The sequence below is a fragment of the Macrobrachium rosenbergii genome, chromosome 14 (assembly GCF_040412425.1).
Source record: "Macrobrachium rosenbergii isolate ZJJX-2024 chromosome 14, ASM4041242v1, whole genome shotgun sequence".
NCBI classification, from domain to species: domain Eukaryota; kingdom Metazoa; phylum Arthropoda; class Malacostraca; order Decapoda; family Palaemonidae; genus Macrobrachium; species Macrobrachium rosenbergii.
This window is the reverse complement of record NC_089754.1, coordinates 33,309,884-33,322,140: the sequence shown is the minus strand read 5'-3', so window position 1 is coordinate 33,322,140 and position 12,257 is coordinate 33,309,884. Positions and strand designations below refer to the sequence as shown.

Sequence of the window (12,257 nt, the reverse complement as noted above, 5' to 3'; positions counted from 1 at the left end):
CTCCCCTCCCTCCTCTCTCTCTCTCTCTCTCTCTCTCTCTCTCTCTCTCTCTCTCTCTCTCTCTCTCTCATTTTTTCGCTTCGACCGAAACGCAACTCTCAAAGTCGCAAGAGCAATCTCTTGACCGAGGTCTACGTGCAACATACCACGCTTCGCTTTTCAGTAAACTGTGTGACGTCATCGTCAGTTTTATCGTCCAGTTTTTCGTTTATGTAATTTATAAGAATCGTGAACTTCCTCTGTTTATAAGGAACACTTAAGATGTACTGGCAAAGTAATCTGTCACTTTTGAAGTTCTTGGTAGACGTAACATTAAAATAAATACATTTTTTTTTCTAGATATTATTTGACGTTCTAATTCACTTTGCATTGGAAAATGTAGTAATCAAAGATCTCTTTTATAATAATAATAATAATAATAATAATAATAATAATAATAATAATTGGAAAGTGTAGTAACCAAAGATCTCTTTTAATATAATAATAATAATAATAATAATAATAATAATAGCTGCAAGAAACACCAGCTAGCTTGCAGTAATAAGTGGTGCGAACACCATCCTGAGGGAGTAATCGAAAACGATCAGGCAAAGATCCGCTGGGACTATGGTATCAGAACAGGTAGGGTGACACGTGCCAATAGACCAGACATGACGCTGATTGACAAAGTCAAGAAGAAAGTATCACTCACTGATGTCGCAGTACCATGGGACACCAGAGTAGATGAGAAAGAAAGAGAAAAAATTGATAAGTATCAAGACCTGAAAATCGAAATAAGAAGGACATGGAATATGCCAGTGGAAATTGTACCCATAATCATAGGAACACTAGGCACGATCCCAAGATCACTGAAAAGATATCTGGAAAAAACTAGATGCCGAAGTAGCTCCAGGACTCATGCAGAAAAGTGTGCTACCAGAAACACGCACATAGTGAGAAAAGTGATGGACTTCTAAGGAGGCAAGATGCAACCCGGAACCCCACACTATAAAACCACCCAGTCGAATAGAATGACCGTAATAGACAAAAAAATAATATAATATAATAATAATAATAGGCAAAGTAACAAGGACTGAAGGGATAAAGCTACCAGACGCGAATAGCCTCAAACACATAGATGAGACAGGATACAAATACCTGGGAATAACAGGAGAGGATATAAAGCACCAAGAGATGAAGGACACGACCAGGAAAGAATATATACAGAGACTTAAGGCGATATTCAAGTCAAAACTCAACGCCGGTAACGTGACGAAAGCCATAAACACATTGGCAGTACCAGTAATCAGATACAGCGCAGGAGTAGTGGAGTGGACGAAGGCCGAACTCCGCAGCATAGACCAAAAAACTAGGAAACACATGACAATACACAAAGCACTAAACCCAAGAGCAAACAGACAGACTATACATAACACGAAAAGAGGAGGGGAAAGGACTACTAAGCATAGAGGACTGCGTCACCATCGAGAGCAGAGCACTGGGGCAATATCTGAAAACCAGCGAAGACGAGTGGCTAAGGAGTGCATGGGAAGAAGGACTGATAAAAGTAGACGAAGTCCCAGAAATATAGAGACAGGAGAATGAAAAACAGAACTGAGGAATGGCAAAACAAACCAATGCACGGACAGTACGAGTATATGAGACAGACTAAAGAACTGGCCAGCGATGAAACATGGCAATGGCTACAGAGGGGAGAACTCGAGAAGGAAACAGCAGGACTGCTAACAGTGGCACAAGGTCAGGCCCTAAGAATCAGATATGCTCAAAGAAAAATAGATGGAAATAACATCTCACCCATATGCAGGAAGTGCAATAAGAAAGAAGAGACCATAAACCACATAGCAAGCGAACGTCCGGCGCTTGCACAGAACCAGTGCAAAATGAGGCATGATTCAGTAGCAAAAGCCCTCCACTGGAGCCTGTGCAAGAAACACCGCTAGCATTAATAAGTGTTATCAGAACAGATAGGGTGATACGTGACAATAGACCAGACGTGACGCTGATTGACAAAATCAAGAAGAAATTATCACTCATTGATGTGGCAATACCATGGAACACCAGAGTAAATGAGAAAGAAAGAGAAAAAATTGATAAGTATCAAGAACTGAAAATCGAAATAAGAAGGATATGGAATATGCCAGTGGAAATTGTACCCATAATCATAGGAACACTAGGCACGATCCCAAGATCACTGAAAAGGAATCTGGACAAACTAGATGCCGAAGTAGCTCCAAGACTCATGCAGAAAAGTGTGCTACTAGAAAGAGTGCACATAGTGAGAAAAGTGATGGATCCTTAAGAAGGCAGGATGCAACCCGGAACCCCACACTATAAAAACCACCCAGTCGAATAGGATGACTGATAGAAAAAAAAAAAAAAAAAAAAAAAATATATATATATATATATATATATATATATATATATATATATATATATATAAAAATAATAATAATAATAATAATATAATAATAATAATAATAATAATAATAATAATAATAATAATAATAATAATAATAATAATAATAATAATAGCGAAACGCAGATTTTAATTCGTCGTAGTTTCAACGATAAGAATTTTGTAACAAAATGAAAAAGCAGATTATAATTCGCCGTAGTCCAAATGACGTCAGATTTTATAAAACTGAAAAAAAATTAAACCAAAAAAATTCCTAAAAGTGATAATCGTTTTGGACAACATGGAAAAGACACTGTGTTTAGACTGGTAAAAAAAAAAGGACACTTGACCAACCTCTATTGTATGCGTGAGAGAAACCATTAATTACCTTTGACCTTCGGCAAGAGCATGACCTTCAAGGTCTCTAGTATAAAAAAAGAGAGAAAAAAAATAAAATGAAATAAAAAAAAAGTTACAGGCTGATGTAAGTCTACACCAACTCCGTTATAGTGATGTAGGCACCTCTACCTCTAAACGTAAACAGATTAGAAATATCCTGACGAAAACAAACACAAAAGAATCAAGAGTGACTAAAATAAAAAAATAAATAAAATTAAATTAGAATAAAAAAGTGAGAGGCAGCTATAAGTCAATACCAACTCTGTTATAGTGTCGCAAGTGCCTCCAAATTTAACCGCAAATAGACTAAAATTTTTCAGACGAAAACAAACACGCAGGAATTAAGAGTAAAAAAAAAAAAAATTAATGAATAAAATAAAATGAAAATAAAAAAATACAGGCAGCTATAAGACTATACCACGTCAGTTATAGTGATCTAAGTGCCTCTACCTTTCCCTGTAAACAGATTAGAAACATTCAGACGAAAACATAAACACAAGAATCACGAGTCGACATCTGAAGAACCAATTGGATGAAGCCGGTGACACCCAGTTTTATACGGAACTTGTTCGGCAGCTAGTTCTCCTGTGCGCCTGGGGCTTTATACAGCAATTACAGGGCGGCCCCTGGGGCAGCATTGCTTGTCTCTTTCTACGCACCCCCCTCCCCGCCACCCCTATCTGTCAGTCATGAGCGCGAATTCTTTTCCAGCATTGTCAGTCTTACTCAAGTTCTAGATGGACTCTAAGCCATGGCAGCATTCAGGCTTTTATTTAACATTTAAGACCATCCATCTATCTGTCATCTATCATCTATTATTTATCAACTATCACCTATCTATCTATCTATCTATCTATCTATCTATCTATCTATCTATCTATCTATCTATCTATCTATCACTTCTTTTAAGTTTATTCTCTTTTCATTTCTACTTGAATTTGATTCGCTCTGACAAGAAGGATGTGTCAGTGGCAAGTGTGGTGACTGATTTGTATATTTGGCGTTACAATGACCATGGTCATCGGCGCATGCTTCGTATATTTTTGTGGCAAGACGTTCACCAGAAACATACTGACGACAAAAAAAAAAAAATCAATAAAATTTAATATACTTCGAGTCTGTCAATAATCAATAGCACATTAACGATAAATACCTAAGGATAACTTATACAGGCAATATGCGATAATGATATCAGTCTAGTTCATAACTGCTCCCATACCTGCTCTTCTCATTCCAGGTATGTTTACGCGGGTCACTTCAAGACAGCATCGTAAGACCTATTCAAAAGTCAAGTCCTTATAAAAACTGTGCTTTATCTAAGGACCACTCAAAACGTCTTCATTATAACATTAATGAATTATTATTATTATTATTATTATTATTATTATTATTATTATTATTATTATTATTATTATTATTATTATTATTATTATTATTCATATGGAACAAGCCCACAGAAGGGACCACTGACTTGAAATTCAAGCTTCCAAAGAATATGGTGTTCATTAGAAAGAAGTAGCAGAAGGTAATGAGAAATACAGAAAGAAGAGATCACTTATTAAAAAAGAAAAAATAAGTTAACAAATTACTAAATAAATAGAAAAAATAATTAAAATACAAGGAGCAGATAATTTATCTACGGGGAATCAAATCAAATTAAGATTTATAACAGCTGACAAAAAGTCGCATGTCAAGACTTAGTCATTCCGTGGCCATGACATTTCTGATTACGATGTCTCATTAAACAGGTTGCTCTTTTCCTATTAATGTTAATAAACATATGTATAACACATTCTAACCTACAAAGCGGTGTATCTGCTCTTTTGTTCGATATTTAAAGATCAGATATATAAATGAAAAACTCGGGATTTTCATATATACTCAAGTTCCTCTTTACTATAATATCATGAATGTTTTTAAAGTGCCATGCACAATTTCTGTATGAAGTCCAATTACATGTAAAGGCATAGGTATCTCTATATATTTATATATATATATATATATATATATATATATATATATATATATATATATATATATATATATATGAGTGTATATGTGTGTATATATGTTTACATATATGTAGTATATATATATATATATATATATATATATATATATATATATATATATATATATATATAAACATTGAAAAAATATGTTTTTGTCTCTTCTTTTTCACCTTCGGTTACTTAGGATTTACCTACAGTTTTCGTTCTGTCTTTCTCTTTCTCATTTGGTCACTACTGAGTATTACTAATAATTCTTATCATTATATAAACAATTATTAAATAACGACATAAACAATACATAAATATAAGTAAATATGTAAGCCATAATGTGATCAAATAATACGGTACAAGTACAGTAACGACATAAGAGAACAAATAAATAACATAGAACTATAAATAAATATGCACGTAAATGAATAAAATAATACGATAAAAGATAATGAAAGTTCAGTAATCATCATCCTAGCTACCAACTGTCATAACAACAACAATATCGCAAAAATAACTAAATGAATATTTTAACAAAACAAAAACTTAACCTCTTATTGAAATAAATGTCAAACAAGACACAAGTTCCTTTCAAATACAAGACACAAGACCATCGTCTCAACACAAAGACTCTTATAGCACTTCTCTCATTTTCAAAACCCGCCTTCCTCCACGGACACTGATTGCTTTACTCACCTGGGCATAAATGACAATTACCTGCGCCAACAACCCACCTTTTTCCAGACAGAGCCATCATACAGACAGACAGAGACACAAAGAGACAGACAGACACAGACAGACAGAGAGACGGACAGAAAAGCTTTTCGATACAAGCATCATTTCAATGCTCTCTATCTCAGCCAAAAACGCATCTGTCTCAGACAGCCATCATACAGACAGACAGATAGGTACGACACACAGACAGATAAACAGAAAGGCAAACGTCTTCTGGATATGATCATCATCTTATGCTCTCTTCCTGCAAAAACAAGGCACCTGTCTCAGACAGAAATATCATACAGACAGACAGACAAGACATACAGACAGACAAACACAGACAGACAGACAGAAAGGCAAACGTCTGGATACGATCATCATCTTAATGCCCTCTACCTGGATAAACAACGCACCTGTCTCAGACAGAATTATCAAACAGACAGGGACACCACAGATACAGACAGACACACAGACAGATAGAAAGACAGAGACAGAAAGGCAAGCTTTTGGATACGAGCATCGCTTCAGATGCTCCCTACCTGCATAAATAACGCACCTGTCTCAGACAGAACCATCCTACAGAAGACAGCAAGGCAGATAGAGACAGACAAACACAAACGAGACAGAGAAACAGACAGACAGAAAGCCAAGCTTTTGAATACGACCATCATCTCAGTGCTCCAAGTCTCTTGCCCCTCGAGCAGGTAACAAATCCTTCCAGGTGTCTGCTGACAGGTAAGTGAATTATAGCGAATTAAACGGAGGGGGAACATACCTGTAATTAGTGGGTCGCACGATGGGCTCTTCACTGACTCCTTCATTATCAGGTGGTAATGATCACCTCTGGGTCAACACGGGTCTGCTAAAAAGAGAGGAGTAAGTTTGGGATTGAGTTCATTCATTTTTTCAAATTCCCATTCATACATTAGAACGGAAAGAATTTAAAGAATGAATGAAATAATGAGCCCATTCAGTTTTTCAAATTCCCATTCATACCTAAGAATAGAAAACATTTAAAGAATGAGAAACATATTGAGTCCACCCAGTTTCTCAAGTTCCCATTCATACCTAAGAACAGAGAGAATTTAAAGAATGAATAACATTGAGTCCATTCAATTTTTCATACCTAAGAATAGAAAGAATTTAAAGACTGAGTAACATACTGAGTCCTTTCCGTTTTCACCCTCAAGAATTTGCGGAAAATTGGAAGGTTAACGCACTCTGCTTTCTGGATTACTTGTACACGATGGGAAAAAGAAAGCTTAGAGTATCACTTTCACTGGCATAATTCGTACACCGCGTGGTGGTTCAGTGGTTACCAACCTCACTGCACCCGTGAGAACCCGAGATCGATCCCGTGGTAGTGAGGCCACTGGTAAAGAATCCCCTTTTAAAAAATATTAAATCCCTTAATTTATAAACAATAACTGATTTGGCTTTACGTCCCTTCAAAGTGTCTTATTTACTAGAACCACAGACCTCAAACTTCAAAAGAAACACAAGATATCTTTACACATTGCTACGTAAGACCAGCAGCATCTAAGCGTAGGTGTTGGGGTCAGTAAAGACGATGAATAAAAGCCGTAAAAAGAAGATATAACTAAAGAAAGAAGACAAGATGTTTGGCAGACGGCAGAAGACCTGGTTATCCTTCAGCCTAGAGTTTCAAGGTTACAAACAGCTGATTTGTAGGATGCGTCTACAAAAAACAGGTTCACTCGTAATGCACAATGACTGTCACTTTTTAGAAGACCATTAAATGATAAGGTACTTTCTTTTGATTTTAATGTTTCAGTCAAACAGCATAGACTAGACAACATACGACAATTTAAATAAAAAGGAGGGGATTTCGACCACCATTTCAGAAGACCATTAAATGCTAAGGTATTTTCTTGTGATTTCATTCTGTTTCAGTCAGATAGCATATACAGGGCAAAATATGACAAACTGAATAAAAAGGAAGGGACTTAGATCACCATTTGCATAAATATTATCAAAATTGCCCCATTTGCAAGAGGACGAGAAGGGCTGATTCCCTGATAAAGACAGAGATACAGGACGCTTTGTTATAACACTGCCTCTCTTGACCAAGCAGTGAATTACGTACCTTCTAGAGAGTCAGCTGTAGTGGGTCGCACGCATACTATAGAGAAGAAACAGGGAAATTTTCATATATATATATATGTATATATATACATATATGTGTGTGTGTATGTCTGTACATATAATAAGAATGAACGTAAAAATATGTACATTAATTAAAACACAAGCATATCTATGACCCGTTTAAATAAGCAATGAATTAAAAAAATTGCATCCAGTATGTAAATAACCCCAATAAATGACTACATAAATAAATAAAAAATAAATAAACAAATAAATAAATAACGAATAAATTCACTGAGCATCACCAGGAATCACATTGATTTAAATATAAAATATTTTTGAAACCGTTAGAGTTAATCCCGTAGAGTTTCATGATTTCCACCGATCCCGTTTTCTTTACCAATGAAACAAATGAGGACAATAGCTATTATATTTACGAAAATACAATCAAACGCGCACAGGCGCGTGTGTGCTTCGTTAATCGGCGCCCCTAAAACAAATCCTGTGCATGTTAACGCCATGAAAAAACATACGAAGTTACTTTTTACGAAAAATGAAACGGTTTCACATAACCAGCCTCAGAGCGAGTTGGATCATTAAAGCACAATTAACCAGCAACATATCTCACTGGCGATCACAAAACAGGCGATAAACAAACACAGAAATAAATCTCCAGGAATCCTTCTATCCTAAGGAATGCATGCGATGGATCCATTTGTTTCCCAGAGCGTCCTGGACCGGTGTCGCCGTGTTTGCCCCTCTGTCAGCTTGAACAAATTATTAGTCTATAAACACGCCAGGTGTTCTTTGTTGATCTGTTTAATTATGTTTACCTGGATGTTTTTTGGGGGTTAATGGCAACTCTTCCTGTGTTTATTGGTGCTTTGAGTATTTATGTTCGTGTACAATGAATTATATTTTTCTAAGATATATATATATATATATATATATATATATATATATATATATATATATATATATATATATATGTATATATAATATATATATATGAACATACATATGTATGTGTGTAATATACACACACACATATATATATATATATAGATATATATATTTACTCACTGCTTACTACAATAAACCGCAAACAGAGAGAGAGAGAGAGAGAGAGAGAGAGAGAGAGAGAGAGAGAAGACTTCAGGAGCTTTAAGGAAGAGTTTAAATACGTGTCAGCGGAACAATGTTACAATACTAATATCCCCATCCATCCCCACCAAAGAAAAATTGAGTCAAATGGAAATCCATACATTTAACGTGTAGATAAAAACATTTCATTAATCTAGTTTTTGGTCCATTGGGGAACGCTCAAAGAAAATACTAATTTTTTTTTAACTGCACCTCGGGATCACATTATCGAAGGTGTTTAGCTGCATGTTCCAGGTTTTATATAAATTAGAAAATCTTGCAAAAATTGCAAATCTTCCCATAATTCATTTTTTCATGAATCGTGATCGGCCATACACGCATCATGAACGTAAATAAACGACATTCGAGTCTGAACAAAATAGTAGAAATCCTCTAGTCAGAAACCAGGAGAAAAACACGTTCTGAATTCATATCTAAAATTATTCTTAAACAATGTTTCTTATTTTCATCTTGTATGGTTTTTCTTTTATGAAATAAGACGCTGATTTCTACTGCTTCATAATCGTGGTCGTAAACAAGATAATTTTCGATTTGTGAAGGTGATTTACAAGGCTCCTACGTCTTCTCTCTCAATGTGGTCCTTGCAAAATAGAAATAAAAACGAAATGTTACTACACCCAAGACTTTTACAGAAAATCTACTATAAAAATGTTTGTTTAAATGCCTCCCTGAAGAAATTATGTCAAAAGTGATATATTATTCTAATAATGAGCCAGATGCTTTCTAAATTCTTACTAAATTCATATCGATACGATATTTTTGTTAATTATTCAAGTACATAATATTGTTTACGAAAGTTTTTTACGTTAAAGAGAGAGAGAGAGAGAGAGAGAGAGAGAGAGAGAGAGAGAGAGAGATTCACTTGGGGCAATGCATAGGGTCAAATGTTAGCAAAGGTTATGAACCAACAATAACCTGACCCTCTTCTCTCTCTCTCTCTCTCTCTCTCTCTCTCTCTCTCTCTCTCTCTCTCTCTCTCTCAATAGATTTCACTTCACGCTCCCATGTATACATAGGATTTTTACTTATTATTTCCGGTCATAGTACAGTGATGTACCATAAACAAACACCCTCCAGACTTCCTGAATTGCAAAAGGATCACCAGAGTTTGAGGCTCAAGATGAAAGCCCAGGCCACGCACTACATTACACCTCTTTAATCAATGTCTTGAGAGGCAAAGAAATAAGTATCAGAGATCAAAAGTAACCTGTGTACTACAGAAAGTAACAAAGGAGGGACTAAGGTGTTTTTGCCATACAATGGGGAAACATGATATAAGGTCATATGTACACTGCATGACGAGGCCCAATAAAGGTTGGGAAGGGTCCAGGGGAAGACTTGGGCAAAAAGACGGCCAGGAACATGGAAACAGATACCACAGAGGAATCTGATATTACTGGATACCCCTACATTCAGAGCCTCGATGGCCAAGTCGGTTAGAGCAGCAGCTTCGGACTTCATAGAGGTCTGTGGCGCGGGTTCAAATCCGCAGCCGACCGGTCAGAGAGGCAGACACTTTGGTATCAGTGTAGGCACCCCGGGATTATGCATGTAATCAACGGATAGGTTTGCTTAAAAGCAAATGGGTGTTACAGACTAATACACACACAAACAAAGCCACTCCACCATCTCCTAAAAACATAACATACACCTCACACGTCTCAACTATCGACCTAACCGCCCAACAACTTCTCGCTGCTGGGAGAAAGGGCGCTGGTGACTGGCACAATACATGTACATACGCTACCGGGGTCTAAGCGATGACAGGCAGGGCAGCTGATCGAGACTACGGCCTACCCGAAAGCCAAATCAAAGTCCTTCAAAAGAAGGTATTGTGCTTACCCCATACAAATGGGGAAAAAAGCACGTTAAAAGAAGAAGGAAGGATACCCCACAGTCAATCTGGGCCTTAACAGTGGTCTATTGATGCTCATCAGATACCTAATTTCAATTATATGAGTAGTATCTTTTTATTATTTGTTTACTCCTATTTCTATTCTGGCTTGATTCAGGCTCAGGGGTGGGGGGAGAAGAGCAAGGTCAAGATTAGTGCTAGAGCCATCCACCCAAATATAAAAAATATGTATATTCAAATAGTGACCCCATAATAAAGCAAGCTTGTCGTTAAGGAAAAGTTAGGGCTTTCAAAGCAGAATCATCATGAATTTACTATTTACACCAGATCCATTATGAACAGTACCGTTTTCTACAGTAAATCTACAGTCACAAACAAGAAACTTCGGACAGATTCATAAAAAAATGTTGACAGGATATCAGGCAGAAAGAACGTACGGTTTATGAAATTTCCGTAATTGAGAGTTAAATATTGATAGAAAATCTGCAGTGAAAAGTAAAGTACTTAAATCATACAAAAAATATTGATAGCAGGTGTGCCAGAAAATCAGTTAAAATGCTTTCAAGCTTATCTCTCTCTTGTAATTATTTCCTAATTAATTATAACGTCTCTATACAAGAAATATCCCATAGCAACACGTCTTGCATCAATGGGACCTGATAGCGTATGTATGTATGCATGTATGAGAACAATAAAAACTCAACTACTTGTGGAAAATACGCGGAAGTAAAACGAAATACAAAATTACACCTTTGCTTACAGGTCAGGAACAATGGCGCTACATGTCATAACAAGCAATTTGGACCGACTTTCAGCTACTGCCTAACTTTCCCGTCAGACAAACATTCCATTACGTTATACAATAGCCCTTCTTTCTTAAAGAGGCTACAGGGCAGGTATCTTTCTCCTTGCGAAATTAGGCTGCTGGTTTTGGCTGAATGTTGATACGGGTTAAACACGGGTGTGATTAGGCAAAGGGAATTAGATTAGGTCTGCAGAATGAAGAGATATAACTTACTGAGGAAGTTATATAATAACTAAGAGAATATCGTCACATTAGCAGGTGACAAAACAATGTAAACAATACCATTTTGCGCCATGCAGCCCTCATTTCATTGCTCTCTCTCTCTCTCTCCCTAATTCTTTCCCACCATAGAAGCTAATGAAGAAGCGTCATTACCCAACCTCGTAAGCACTTCTACTTCTCTCCTCTCTACTCTACTCCCTCCCCTCCACTCCCTTCCTATCCACTCCTCCCCTTTCCCCTCCACTCCTCTCCTATCCCCTCCCCTCCCTCCCCTCCTCCAGGGTCGTGATGCATCGTCGTTAGCGCGACTTCGTCGTCTAGTCATCATTTCTTCGTTAGGACGCAATTAGTCTGTTTCTACAGAGGCCTTCCATTGTTAAATCCACACAGTCTCTCTCTCTCTCTCCTCCGCCTAATGATTTGTCTCATATCCTGTGCTTCTTGTCTATTATCTTCCGTCTCAAAAACCGCACATACACATGCTTAAGCTGCGGTACTTATGAGTGCATATATGTATGACGTACGGTGGTTTGACAAGGTGGGATGCTGGGATGAGATGTGATAGGGGAGATTGATTGTCTTATGTTTCTGAAG

The 12,257-nt window shown here is 36.7% G+C and overlaps 1 protein-coding gene across 1 annotated transcript in view; it reads right to left on the bottom strand.

Annotated features, from left to right (window-relative positions):
* Positions 1–12,257, bottom strand: part of LOC136845605 (dynein intermediate chain 2, ciliary-like) — a 187,653-nt gene that overhangs the window by 118,252 nt on the left and 57,144 nt on the right. The window contains exon 2 of the mRNA XM_067115768.1: positions 6,287–6,373. The gene's annotated coding sequence lies outside the window, so the exon portion shown is untranslated. The remainder of the gene's footprint in view (positions 1–6,286; positions 6,374–12,257) is intronic.